Source organism: Felis catus, chromosome D2, assembly GCF_018350175.1.
Source record: "Felis catus isolate Fca126 chromosome D2, F.catus_Fca126_mat1.0, whole genome shotgun sequence".
NCBI classification, from domain to species: Eukaryota; Metazoa; Chordata; class Mammalia; order Carnivora; family Felidae; genus Felis; species Felis catus.
This window is the reverse complement of record NC_058378.1, coordinates 48,683,134-48,697,428: the sequence shown is the minus strand read 5'-3', so window position 1 is coordinate 48,697,428 and position 14,295 is coordinate 48,683,134. Positions and strand designations below refer to the sequence as shown.

The 14,295-nt window shown below is 47.4% G+C and overlaps 1 long non-coding RNA gene across 1 annotated transcript; it reads left to right on the top strand.

Moving 5' to 3' along the window:
- Positions 1-3,080: 3,080 nt before the first annotated feature.
- LOC111557104 lies at positions 3,081-4,741 on the top strand. The gene is made up of 2 exons (XR_002736872.2): positions 3,081-3,298; positions 4,533-4,741. It is a non-coding gene; the product is annotated as an uncharacterized LOC111557104 (long non-coding RNA).
- Positions 4,742-14,295: the final 9,554 nt, after the last annotated feature.

Sequence of the window (14,295 nt, the reverse complement as noted above, 5' to 3'; positions counted from 1 at the left end):
TTTATGACATTCTGGGACAGGAAAGATGATAAGAGTGGAGCCAAAGATCAGTTAAGTGCCAGAGTTTGGGGAGGCAGGAGGATTGAATAGACGGAACATAGGGGAATTTGTAGGGTAGTGAAACTACTCTTTATGATACCATAATGATTGAGGGGTATACAACACGATGCATTTATCAAAACCCATAGAACTTTACAGAATTAAAAGTGGACTTTAATGTATGTAAATTGTAAGAAATCAACTAGGAGGTCAGTGGATGTCAGGATGGACTGTACGTCATGGCAAATAAAAATGTAACTAACGTAACTGTATTAAAAATGTATTAGTTAAATTCACTGAACAGGATAGGGGAAAGTGGTGCTGACCTCAGCAACGTCAGAAATGAATGTGGACTGTAAGAGTGAAGGCAAAAGGAATTGTATGCTACTTAATGCCACTGCTCTTTAAAATGTAAATCGTATTCAACTGCCTTTTCTTTCAATGGAAAATTTCTCAACTAAAGAAGCACAAGCCAGCATATGTTTTCAACTGGCAACATCTGCCTGTCGTCCTGGTGCTGTTGGGGAAGGACCCTATCCTGGCGGAGGATGGGGTGGGTGAGCCTGTAAGTCCCCTAAAGTAAAAGAGGCCAACCAAACCTGCCAAGGGGCCACTGCTGCCTCCTGTGCAATCTGAGCCAAATGTCAGGACCCCTGTAGCAGCCCCAGTAGATGAAAGGACCTGTACTTCCTGCCTCCACTTCTTCAAAGGGGGCCACTGGGGTCTGAGCTTCTGCCCTCTGTCTAGCCTGTGGCCTCCCGGGAGCCAGTCACAGTAGAGCTTCTTCTTGGGCAGCCATGGTTGAAGGTCAGATCTATGGTGAGCACCTTGGTGTTGCTGTAACCATGGCCACAGAGGGCACCCAGATCCCACGACCACGCGCCTTCCCACGAGGGCTATGAAATGGTGGTAGCTGCACAAATTCTTTCCTGTTCTTCTAAAGCAACTCAACATACGTGCCCTGTGTGTTGAGCCCAAACCAAAGGCCGTGTGGCCTATAGCGTGGACGGCCACATCAGGTGCACAATGAGAGGAGAATTTGTCCAAGTCCAGGGGCCATTTTGACAAGCTGCACCCTTGTGGCCCAGACACACTGCTCAGCCTCAGTGGTTCACAGACATCTTCAGGCCCCACTGGTGAAGGCTGGTATTTGTCTCTCAAGTTTTGGGGTTTTTTTTGTTTTTTTATTTTTTCATGTTTATTTATTTATTTTTGAGAGAGAGAGAGAGAGAGAGAGAGGGAGAGAGAGAGCACGAGCAAGGGAGGGGCAGACAGAGAGGAAGAGAGAGAGAATCCCAAGCATTCTCCACACTGTCAGCCTAGAGCCCGAGGCGGGGCTCAAACCCATGAGTCTGGAGATCATGACCTGAACCGAAACCAAGAGTTGGATGCTGAACCGACTGAGCCACCCAGGTCCTGTCTCTCAAGTTTTGACTTCACTTTGCTAGCACAGACCTTGGCATTTAGCACAGCTTAATGATACACCTTTTGAGGGTTGAATCACGTTCAATTTTCAGCAGCTGCCTTATGAGGTTATATTTTCAGACGGTATAGGTTAATGTTGTGTGATCATAAAAAATCACCTATGGAACTTGTTAAACTGACAGATGTTCCTGGGTCCCCTCCCACTGGAGGATGTTTTTAATCGGCTTCCTGGGCAATTTTGTGATGCAGAGCCTGGTATCTAGGAAATGATGTAGAAAGTGAAGGCAAGAATATTCTTTTCTAAGTTGTAGTTTCCAACTAAAAAAAAAAAAAATCGGAACGGGAGATCGGGAATCTGAAATTAAACGTTACAAAATGTCACCAGGAAGCCAAGAGACCCAATTCTCCAACCTACCCCTCATAGAGAAGGGGCTGGAACCCCTAAGGTGGAGGGGCTGATCGAGATCAGTCAGCTACAGAATGCCAGGGCAGGACTAGAGGCACGTCCTTCAGCATCTGGTTCATGACATCAGGCTTAAAGACCTCCCGAGGCCAATAAAAATTCCCACTGGAATTAAAATAAGGACCTCCCAGTTCTCAAAGACACTGGGCAGTTTATTGTGCTCTGTGAGCCTCCCGCAGACATTTCCAAAGATATCCAAATAAAAGCTTCTGAGTCAGTGCACAGTTGCTTGGGTGCCTTGCTTTCTCTTCCTTCCCCAAACCCTCTTTACTTCAAAACTTCATGCTCCCCCATCCCACTCACTGGATCCTTTTGTGAGCTCGCTTCCAGTCACCTCTCTCTCTTTCACTTCTTTCGAGATGCCTACCCCATGGAGCTACCAGCATGGGCTTGACTGTTACCTAGATGGAGCCTGGGCACCTGCCTGACAAACCAGGCAGGACAAAGGAGTGGGGTTCTGCTGGGGTTCAGGACAGTCACCTCTGGTCTCTCAGGGTATACTGCCAAGCAGTCCACACACATTCTCTTGGACTCCAGAGCTCCCCTCTGGCACCAGGGAGAGAGTGCTAAGTGTCCCCTGGGGTTGAATTACCATGAGGACTCCCTACAGAGGGTCTCTGATTTCTCTCTCCACCCTCACCATCATCTTAATGATAGAAAACGGGGGCACCTTTTATTGAGTAGTTACTGTTGTTCATTGGGTTGGTCAGTTTGTACACATTATTTCCAGGTGTCACAACAGTCCCATGAAAAGGCCGAGACAATGCAGGTCTGAGAGCCCATGAGAGACGGAGCCAGGACTGGACGGGGAGACGCCAGCTCGGGCTCTTGTCCCTGCGTGGAGCTCCCATCCTATCTGCAAACTGTAAAGAACATTGTTTAACTCCTGTACATACTCTTGGCACATTTCTGGTTTTATGTTCCTCCTGGAACTTTCCTCCCCAAACAGCTGTTCTTGATGACATCCCAATGTCTCATGACTGCTCAATACCCAAACCGGAAAGACTGAGGAAGAATCATGCATGTATTTCTCAATTACATCATAATGTTATGGGTACCTTGGGGCAAGAGAGTGGTAGGAGGGGCTAGAGCTGCGGGGACTCACAAATCCCATCAGTCTATTGGGCGGGGCAGGATAGCTCAAGGGCCAGAAGGCCTCAGAACAGTAACCATGGTAACCAATGTGTTCTGAGCTAGTAGTGATCTGTCAGGTAGTGGGTCGGATGCTTTACACCTGTGATCTCACTGACTTGTCTTGGAGCCCCACTGTCGGGATCCCCATTCTCAAGCAAGGAAATGAAGCTTGGGAGGTTTTCAAAATGCCCCTAATGAACAGGGCTGCTGAGTATCAGAACCAGGATTCAAATGCAGGTGTGTCTGACCTCAAAGTCCATGCCCTTGAACTGTAGTAGACTCCAGCAACATTCCTCGAAGAGCCAATCAGGTTCGCTCTTCTCAGCAGATATTTCTTGAGCTTCTACTCTGGGATGGGTCCTGTGAGGCCTTGGGGGTACAAAGATGAGTAAAATATTGATCTCTCCATCTGTACTTGCTCTGGGGGGTGGGTCAGACAGACACAATGACCCCTGATGAGCACAACACCTGTAGGTACAGATTAGACTCAGCATACCTTAGAAGGTGAGGGACAGGCAGGGTTAATCCTTTCCCCAAGGGTGATAGATGGGCAGAGGGATGGAGTTCAACAGGTAGGGGTGCACCTTGGGCAGGGGCAAGACTATGCTCTCCCTCACAGCACACCAGGCAGACACAGCCAGGCACAAGATACCACCTATCTGTATGTGCTTTAGGAGCAAGGTGAACAAAAGGAGAGAATGACTGGCTGGTGTGTGTGTGTGTGTGTATGTGTGTGCACATGTGTTTGTGTGCATGCCCGCTCCTGCTCATGTGTGCACACTGGGGGAAAGGCAGGGGTGTGAGTGACGAGGCTGGAGAGAGAGGTGTGGGCCAGACTTGGATGATTCAAATGTTGTCCAGGTCAATTGTTGGTATTTTATCTCAGAGACAATAGAGGGTTCTGTCTGAAAGAGTGAGAGATCAACACCATCACCGCCAGCCGTCTTATGTGCATGACTAAGTCATTGTGTGTCCCACCTTTCCCCCTTTTGTCTTCCCAGGAATCTTCTTCCTTTGCCTCCCAGTGGCCCGTAATCCACACCGCTTTCAGGCTTGACCAGCTCTCCTTCCCATTCCTTCCTTTTCTCTGGGTCTCTGCTGCTGCTCAGTACCTTGTCATTTCTCAGCTGGGCAATTACAAGAGTCCTCTAACTGGTCTCTGGCGTGGGTTGAACTGTGCCCCTTTAATATATATATACACACATATACACACACACACACACACATATATATACACACACACATATTTATATGTATGTATATGTGTATATTACATATACACACACACACACACATATATATACACACACACATATTTATATGTATGTATATGTGTATATTTAAGTCCTAACCCCCAATACCTGTGAATGTGATCTTATTTGGAAATAGTCTTTGCAGACATAATCAAGTTAAGATATGGGCATGTGGGAGCAGGGTGGACCCTGAGTCAATATGGCCGGTGTCCTTGCAGGAAGAGGAGACAGTGCACGGGGAGAGTGCCATGGGTGATGCGCCTACAAGCCAAAGAACAACCATGATTGCCACTGCCTGCAACACCAGAAGCTGAGAGAAAGGCAGGGCACTCCCTAAAGTCATCACAGGGAGTTTGGCCCTGCAGGCACCTTGATGTTGGACTTCTAACCTCCATAGCCATGCTAGAATAAATTTCTGTTGTTTTGAGCTCCCCCTCTTTGCAGTAATTTGTTACGATGGCCTTAGGAAGTTAACATAGTCTCCTCGTCTCTGTGTTGGCCCGCCACCCCCCCCATCTCCATCCTCCGTGTATCAGAGTGAGCGTTCTAAATCACAAACTTAATGCTTTTGTCATTTTCTCATTTAAGAATGTCAGTGGCTCCCTGTTCACTGTCTACCTCAACATAAAATCCGAAGCCCTTAGCCCCACCCTCATTTCTAATCTGTTCTCCAAGTGTACTACGGGGAGTTTGGTGTTCTTCTCTGATTGAAATGCCTGCTTCTCATTTTTTCTGTCTGTTGACCCTTCTTATCCTTATCTCAGCTGCAAAGTGGCCTGGGCTACATTACCTCCCGTGTGCTGTCTCCTACCGGTGCATATCTCTGCAATAGCACAAAATCACAGTATTTTACCTGAGTCTCCCTGTCACTAACGTTGATCCATGAGATAGCTCCAGAGTATCTTACGTCTCTATCCTCAGAGCCTATCACTGGAATACAGGAAGTGAAGAACGATTATTTGTTTTATATTTATAAGTATAAAACAGTATTACGTGGCTGAGTGAATAAATAACCAGATGAATAACACTGTAGTTATTCAGGGAAAGTCAAGGATTCTATTGCCGTTCTATTGCCGTTTCAAGAGCATGATATGATTGGAATCAGAGCAAAGTACAACTTTCCACCCTTCCGTTTGCCATCTGTGTGACTCAGGGTAAGTTACTTAACCTCTCTGAGATTCATTTATAAATTTTTTTTTCAACGTTTATTTATTTTTGGGACAGAGAGAGACAGAGCATGAACGGGGGAGGGGCAGAGAGAGAGGGAGACACAGAATCGGAAGCAGGCTCCAGGCTCCGAGCCATCAGCCCAGAGCCCGACGCGGGGCTCGAACTCACGGACCGTGAGATCGTGACCTGGCTGAAGTCGGACGCTTAACCGACTGCGCCACCCAGGCGCCCCTGAGATTCATTTATAAATAAAGAAGAGATAATGTATGCATCATAGCATCCCTAGGAAAATTACGCGAGATGGTATAAGCAAACGACAGGCTGGTGTAGGGCGGGAAGCCTGGTGCTTCCCTTTCCCAGCTAAAGCCTTGTGTTCACCATCTAACTGTGGATTAACATATTCCAAGTCTGAAATCTCATTAAGCACTGAACAGAAATTGCCTTTTAGTGGTTGTTGTTGTTGTTGTTGTTGTTCTCTACGAGGGCATGCATGAGCACAAACTCTGCAGGGGAAACTGCCCTAATTATTTGTGCAGAACAATAGCAAAAGCCATGAGGAGGTCCATTTAAACACAGGAGGGGCAATTAATCACAGCCCATTGGAATATTGCTTTTGGTCTTGAACTCAATCTGCCTTATATACAGGAAATGAAATGCAGTAATTATCACAGTCACTTGAGACTCCAGAGTCCTGGCTTCAATTCCCAAATCCTTCATCATTTCATTTTGGCCATGTCCAGATGACGCCAAAACATCTGGCTAAAAAGTGAAAACTGCCATCAATTTCTCAACTGATAACTCACTGAATAGTTTACCTTTTTTTTTTTTTTTTATTGTGGTAAGATACACATCACATGCAATTTGCCATTTAACCACGTTGAACTGTGCAGTTCAGTGGCATTAAGGGCATTCACATTGCTGCCCAGCCATCGCCACCATCCACCTCCGGAACTTTTTCAAGACGCAACTCTGTTCCCGTTCAACAGTCACTCCCCATTCCTCCCTCTCTCTAGCCCAAGGCAACCACGCGCTTTCTGTCTCTATCATTTTGACTGCTTTAGTTACCCCGCGTCAGTGAAATCACGCAATATTTGTTTTTGTGTGTGTCTGGCTTATTTCACTTAATGTGATGTCCTGAAGGTTCATCCAGGTTGCAGCTTGTATCACAATTTCTTCCTTTTGGCGGTGAAATAATATTCCATTGTATGTATGTGTGTCTATATACACACAATGGAATATTATACATATATATGTGTGTGTGTGCGTGTGTGTAATATATATAATATATATATACACATATATACATAATATACATACATTTTATATATATATATATATACATATATATATATATATATATATATAATGTATACACACACCATTTTTTGGTCCTGTTTCAGGTATCGTGAACAGTGCTGCTTTGACATTGATGTACAAATGTCCGTTCAGGTCCTCGGTCTCACTTCTTTTGGGTACGCTACCCAGAAATGGAGTTGCTGCCTCACAAAAAATTAGATTTATTTTTTGAGGAACTGCCATATGGTCTTCAATAGCCGTTTTATATTCTCACCACGATGCGCAAAGCTTCCGATTTCTCTGCGTCCTCACTAACACTTCTTCCTTTCCTTTTGTTTTTTTTTTTGATAGCGGCCATCCTAAGGGTGTCAATTTCGTTTTTCCTTTTTCATTTTTCCTGTTACCAGAATTCACGCTTTTGTATCATTCATCCATCCATCCATCCATTCATTCTCGCAATCCCTTCACCTATCATAAACAGACGTTTGTTTGCCCAGCTGGCCCTACCTTTGCTTCGTGCACTGAGTATGCTAAGTAATCCTGGATTTTCACTTTCTTGACCAGTTTGCCCTAAAGGTTTTCTGCAACCCAAGTGGGCATTTGCAAGGCACAGCCGATAAGGATCTGAGAAGGAGGAGACAGTAAAGGATGAGGAGCAGGGGTGACGGGGATCGTCCCCACGCCGATGATAGGATTAAGAGAGGTCAGTGCCCCGTGTCTGAGTCAGACGCTGGCTTTGCCCAAGTCTCTGGCACTTTCCGCCTCTTGGAGGACCCTATCACTGAGATGGCTGTGAGCTTCTTGGGAGAATAGGCAGCCACATACCTGATTATCTGTGTATCCTCACGCTCAGTCAGGACCATCTTATAGTAAATGCTCAACCATTTTCTTCAAGGGGCGCCTGGGTGGCTCCGTGGGTTGAAAGTCTGACTTTGGCTCGGGTCACGATCTCACGGTTTGTGAGCTCGAGTCCCGCCTCGGGCTCTCTGCTGTCACCACAAAGCCCGCTTTGGATCCTCTGTCCCCCACCCCCACCCCCCCCACCACTTTCTGTACCTCCCCTACTCACGCTCCCTCTCTCTCAAAAATAAACATTTAAAACAGAAAAAAAAAGAGTTTTCTTCACAAAAATAAAGACATTTAATCAAATTAAGTAGATTAGTGAGTAATTAATACTCTTACACAAGCAGAGAAGACTTAAGAAAAGCAAACTAAATTTCTTGTCAAAATAACTCCATACGCAGCATATTGTGTAAAACTTTTCTCTGTGTAATTTTACTTCGTACGATTCTATTGATAGAAGCTTATTCGGTCTCCAGAGCTCTGGAAAGGTCCCCAAGGCTGTTATAAACGTTGATTTGAATCTAAACACTTAATTGCTGGTCTCGGCCCAGAGATGTGGCTCCAGAGGCTGCTGCCAGAACATCTTGTCAGTGATGGATTGAGGTGTTTGTGGGCCCAGCCAGCCCGGGGCCAATGACTTCCGACAGAAAACGTGCCTGGTGGGGAGGAAAGTTCCAGTTGCCAAACTCCTCAGTCTTGCCTGTGTTTTGCGTCTGGGCCCATTTTTGTTTACTCTGGAGGCGGCACCGGAGACAAAAAGGCCAAGCTGATCCTCGAGCGATAGGGACACAGTCTTCAGCTTTCTATTTTTTATCCGTTCTCGGCAAGATCAGAAGCTCTGGGGTGACAGTGGCCTCTTCCTGAACCTCCACAGGCTGAGCTCCCACCTGCCATGCTGGGAGCCAACAGGCCCTGTGCTTTTCCCATGTCTTGTGAGCAGAGGCATCGGCTGCCTTTGCCCCAGAATCTCTCCAAGAACGTTCACATCGAGAACAGCCTGGGAAGACAGAGGTAGTGTCTGTCCCCTCCAGAGCAAAGGGCAGGCTTGCTGAATTGTCCAGGGTGGCAAAGATAATGTCTTCGTTGGGGGCAGGAGTCAGGGGCGCTAATCGCATATGATAAAAGATTCCCCAAGCGCGTGATTTCTCAGCTATGATGCGAACTCCCTGCACGTGCCGTAGCCACACGAACCTCTCGGCCTCGTCGACATGGAAGGTGGGGGCAAGGGGATCTGATGCAGACACTGATACTCATTCTGCCTGTGTCGTGAGCGCTAAGGCCCTTTGTCTCTGACTCAGGAGTGTTATATCTTTTGCCATCATCCTCGAAACTGTGGCCGGCCAACGTGTTATTTTGTAGGTAGAGGAAAATCACAAACCCTGGCTTCCGGATGCCCACTGCCTTCGTTGGATATCAACCCAATGTCTTGCTCCTCTCCTCAGGCTCCTCCTGTTCTCTACATGAATATTCTTGAAGAGATGCTGGGACAGAGGCAGCCAGTGCCTCGAATAGAGAGCGCTCAGGATATAGAGGGGGAGCTCTCCAACGTGACAGAAAGACACCGCCTCTCCTGGGTCAGAAGTTGGGAGGAAGGAACAAGACAAAGGGAAAACAAAGACACCAGACCTCAGGCTCCATAGCCCACCAGCCAGCTGCTCAGTGTTCTGAGGCACTCCTACATCTACGTGGGTGTCTCTAAAGCCTTCTCTGACTGGCCGACCACAGACTTCATGTGGTTTTGCAAACCCACTAAGCGTGCTCTTGCCTCAGGACCTTTGCACTTGCTGTTTGTTCTCTTTCCCTGAAATATTCCTCCAGCAGAGAGTCTCATAACTCGCCCCTCACCAGTTCCAGGTCCCCGTTCAAATCTTTTCAAACACCACCGTAACGGAGAAGGCTTCCCTGATCACCCTATTTTAGACAGCTCCCTCTTGTCGTCAGCCTTGCTGGATACATGTCTCTCAACAGCATGTCTCACCCTCTGACACACTGTGTATTTCATTTGCTTGCTCACTGTCTTTTTCTTCCTTCTGGACTGGGGCTTTGGTTTTGTTTGCTGCTCAGTCTCCAGCACCTGCAACAATTCGTGGCACAGAAGGGATCACTCGATAGGAATCTGTTGAGGGAATAAACAAATGAGGTTCCAGGCTCTTGAGAGAAGCCCCACCTTGGCTCGATAGCAGATACAGTTCAGACTGGGACGAGTGGCAGGTATCTAGATGGTCAGGCCCGAGCGGTCTTCCTGAGTCCCTGCGATCTAGGCCAGGCACGCGTGGGGTCCCGGAGCTCCCGTTTGTCAAAATAAGAGCGTGTGAAGTTCAGTGTGAACCAGCAACAGTCTAGTATTGGGAGGAGAGAGGCACTGAGGATGACAGAGGCCAGGGGCCCAGGCTGGGCCAGTGGCAGTCGCCGCAGGGGTGCCCTCCCTGCTGTGAGAGCAGCCGTTGGGGCCGTGTGCCGGCTGCAGGCAGACCAGACCCCACCTAGCTGCATCCCCCCACCCAGCTACATCCCGTGGCGGCCACTGGCAGGGCCACAGCTCCTTGCCCCTCAGTGAGCTGCTGCTTCCCTTGTCCCAGGCCTTGTGCTCACACCCGGATCACCATTCGGAGAAGGAGGGAGGGAGCGACCACCGGAGTGATCAGCTGCACTCGGAGTTGACTATTTATTAAAAGAGACTATTTAAACCAGAAACACAATGAGATGCTGTTTACCAGAAAGCCACAGTTGCCTTCGATTGCTCCGGGTCTCCACTCACTGTGGGTGGGGATTCAGGTAGAAGATTAAAACAGCCACAGGCGAGGCGCCTGGGTGGCTCAGTCGGTTAAGCGTTCGACTTCCGTTCAGGTCATGATCTCGCGGTTCATGGGTTTGAGCCCCCCATCAGGCTCTGCGCTGACAGCTAGGAGCTTGAAGCCCGCTTCAGTTTCTGTGGCTGCCCCTCCCCGGCTCACCCTCTGCCTGTGGCTCTCTCTCTCTCTCAAAAATAAACAAACAATAAAAAAAAATTTTTTTTAAACAGCTACAGGAAAACGTAAACAAAAAAAGCAACGTTTTCTTTGTACATATGGGCGCATCGGTGTTAAATTTGGGACGGTTGTTACCCGTGAGCCCTCCCTCAGAAGTGCCCCCCTTTGAAGCCAGGCTTCCCAAAAGAGCCACTTAGATTTCATTAAATACATTCCACCAGCCATTAGCCTGTTTGTAATTGTGTCCTCCAATGCCTGGAGCACTTCTCAAAGGGCATGGTTGTGGTGGCAAGTGTTTCCTGCCCGATGACTCACTAGCAGACCTCTTTTGGAACTTTGCACGGATTCCCCAGTACTTTGGGGATCTCATTCGAGGCCCTGAACTGAGATATAAACTCTGAAAACAATTTTGCTGCGCTCCAGATGAAGGAAAGGACCTCTGCTGTGACAGGCAGGACGGAAGAGGTCTCAGGGCTTCCTGGAGCCGGCCGAGTTTCTAGTTCATTCTCGTAAGTGCCCCGCGCCAGAGACATCGGGCAGTGTTTGGAGGGACTGTTGGCCCTGTTCTTTCACTAGCATCTCACAAACCTCCTGGACGTTAACACAGGCAGGTGCAATTGGGCCCATTTTACACAGGTGACTGAGGCTGTTAACACAGGCAGGTGCAATTGGGCCCATTTTACACAGGTGACACAGGACAAGGGGCCTGTCCGGGTCCCCCCAGAGCGAAGAACAGGGGAACAGTGCTTTCTAAGGGTCCGGTTCCATTAGTGTCCCCTTGCCAGGGCACATATACTATTTTCACTCAGTGGTTTTTTTTTTTTTCTTGAAAAAAAAAGGAATAAAAATTTCAACATTTATTGAGAATCAACTGTGAATCAAGCAAAGAGAACAAAATCCTTGCTTTCGGGGAGGTAACGGTCAGGGAGGGAGGTAGTTCACAAACAAGGTAATAGGTAAAGCAGGCTGCCCCTCAGGTAATGAGTGAGGAGGGCTAACAGAACAGGAGGAGAAGGACCGGAAGGGGCTGTGGAGCTGGGGACACTGAATTGAGGAGCTAGATACTGTGGCCAGGGACAACCTCAGGGACGTGACTGTGTTCCCCCAACTTTACTGAGGAATGATTGACAAAAAGACATTTATTTATTTATTTATTTATTTATTTATTTAGAGATAGAGAAAGCACAAGCAGGGAAGGGCAGAGAGAGAGAGAGAGAGAGAGAGAGAGAGAGAGAGAGAGAATCCCAAGCAGGCTCCACGCTGCCAGCACAGAGCCCAATGGGGCGGCGGTCGAGGTGGGGGGGTTGAGTTCGTGAACCGTGAGATCACGACCTGAGCCAAAATCAAGAGCTGGAGGCTTACCCGACTGAGCCATCCAAGCACCGGCCTTGTGTATATTTAAAATGTACACCGTGAGGATATGATATCCATATACATGGTGGAATGATTACCAAGATCCCGATAATTAGCACCTTCATCACCTTAAACAGTTAACTCCTTTTTTTGTTTTGTTTTGTTTTTGTCTTCGTGTTTTGTTTTGTTTCCGTAAGAACTCTCAAGATCTACGTTCAGCAACTTTCAGGTATACGCACCGTATCATTAACTGTAGTCACCCTGTTATACATTAGATCTTCAGGACTGATTCTTTTTATAACTAGAAGTTTATGTTCTTTGATCTGCAGCCCTCTGTTTCCCCCTGCTCTCAGCCCCTCACAACCACCATTCCATTTCCTGTTTCTATGAAAACTCACTAGCAAACCCCCCAAATAATCCTATTAAAAATGGGCAAAGAGGGGCGCCTGGGTGGCTCAGTCAGTTAAGCGTCTGACTTCAGCTCAGGTCATGATCTCATGGTCCGTGAGTTCGAGCCCTGCATCGGGCTCTGTGCTGACAGCTCGGAGCCTGGAGCCTGCTTCAGATTCTGTGTCTCCCTCTCTCTCTGACCCTCCCCCGTTCATGCTCTGTCTCTCCCTGTCTCAAAAATAAATAAATGTTAAAAAAAATTAAAAAAAAATAAATAAATGGGCAAAGAACCTGAATGGACATTTTTCTGAAGAAGACATACAAATGGCCTAGAAGTGCCTGAAAAAAATGCTCAACATCACTAATCATCAGGGAAATGCAAATCAAAACCACCATGAGGGGCACTGGGGTGACTCAGTCAGTCAAGCATTGGACTCTTGATTTCGGCTCAGGTCATGATCTCACGGTTGTGTGAGTTCAAGTCCTGCATCGGGCTCAGCACTGGCAGTGAGGATCCTGCTTGGAATTCTCTCCCTCTCTCTCTCTCTCTACCCCACCCCCACTCATCCTTTCTTTGTCTCTCTCAAAATAAATAAATAAACTTAAAAAAGAAAACCACATTGAAGTGGCATTTGAGTAAAGATCTAAAGGAAATGAGAGAGTGAGACATGTAGCTGAGGCATGTGCCTACCTGAGAAAGAGGTCCCAGGCTGAAGGAGAAGCATGTGCAAAGGCCCTGTGGTGGGGTGGGCCCGGTGTGCTTGAGGACTCAGTGTAGCTCACGGAATGCATGGGGGAGAGAGAGAGCAGAAGGAGATAAAACCACAGGTGTGAGTCGGGGGAAAGTCAGGAACAAATCACAGAGACACTGGGAAGTCGTTTGAAAGACTACAGCTTTCATCAGAGAAGTAGGGAACCACCGCAGGCTCTGAGCGGAAGTGTGATAGAATCTTTGAATTTTAACTGGGTCACTGGCTGCTGTGCAGGGAATATACTGAAGGAAAGAGGCAGCGAATTTTCTCAGCTTCATTTTTGCCAGTTCTAATTTCCTCAAAGGCTTTTTTTTTTTTTTTTTTAAATTCTGTGATGATGTGAACGAGAAGGAAAAGTACAGATGTGCAGGAACATACCAAGGAGCGCCTGAAACATGGGGCTCCTTGGTCAGGAGAGAAAAAGAGAAAACGAGATGGTAGTTGTGAGGGAGGAAGATGTTCGCCAAGCCTTCCCACCACGTGGCTGGGGCTCAGAGCAAAGGTGCATTTGCAACCCGGGACATCAGTGCGTCTACAGCTGTCCTGTGCAGACAGAGGCTGCGTGGCTGGAACGTGAGATCACATCCTCCAGGATTAGCAGGACTTCTCAAAAAAATTCAGAAAATTATTCTCCTCTGATTAGTTTTCATCTCATCGTGGTTTGTTTGTCATTACTTTACCTGTTTTAGTCGAAAGTTCACAGCCTGTTTATATTAAGATATAAGCCCTTGAATCTGGGATTCTCAGGGGCCAAGTCTAAATGTTTTGCTAACTTGTATTGATGTTTGTCAAGAAAGCCACATCCTCAACTCAACAGGGCAAGGCTTTGGAACAAAATCTGCTAAATCATTCTTCAGTCTGTTGGGATGAGGAGTCGATTTTCCTTCTTATCACAAAACCAAAAATATAGAACAGTGTGGTCCATGAACCCATTTTTATTTCCTAAGAATAAAACCGGTCAGGCTCAAGATGTGCTTGTGTGGCTGGGCCTCAGAGGAGGAGAGGGTGGGGTGTTCCCTGAGTGCTCTCGGGGAAGACGAGGCTTGGGAACCTCTCCGTGCTCCCTCCCAGGTCTTTGGGACATGCTTGCAGAATCCGTTAACTGTCTGCGAATCTCTGTGATCTTCTGAGGCAGAGACATTTCCGGTCAATGTCACGTAAAACCTGAGCAAGATGCCCAAGCTTGAAGGTCAGATTTGGATGCCGAG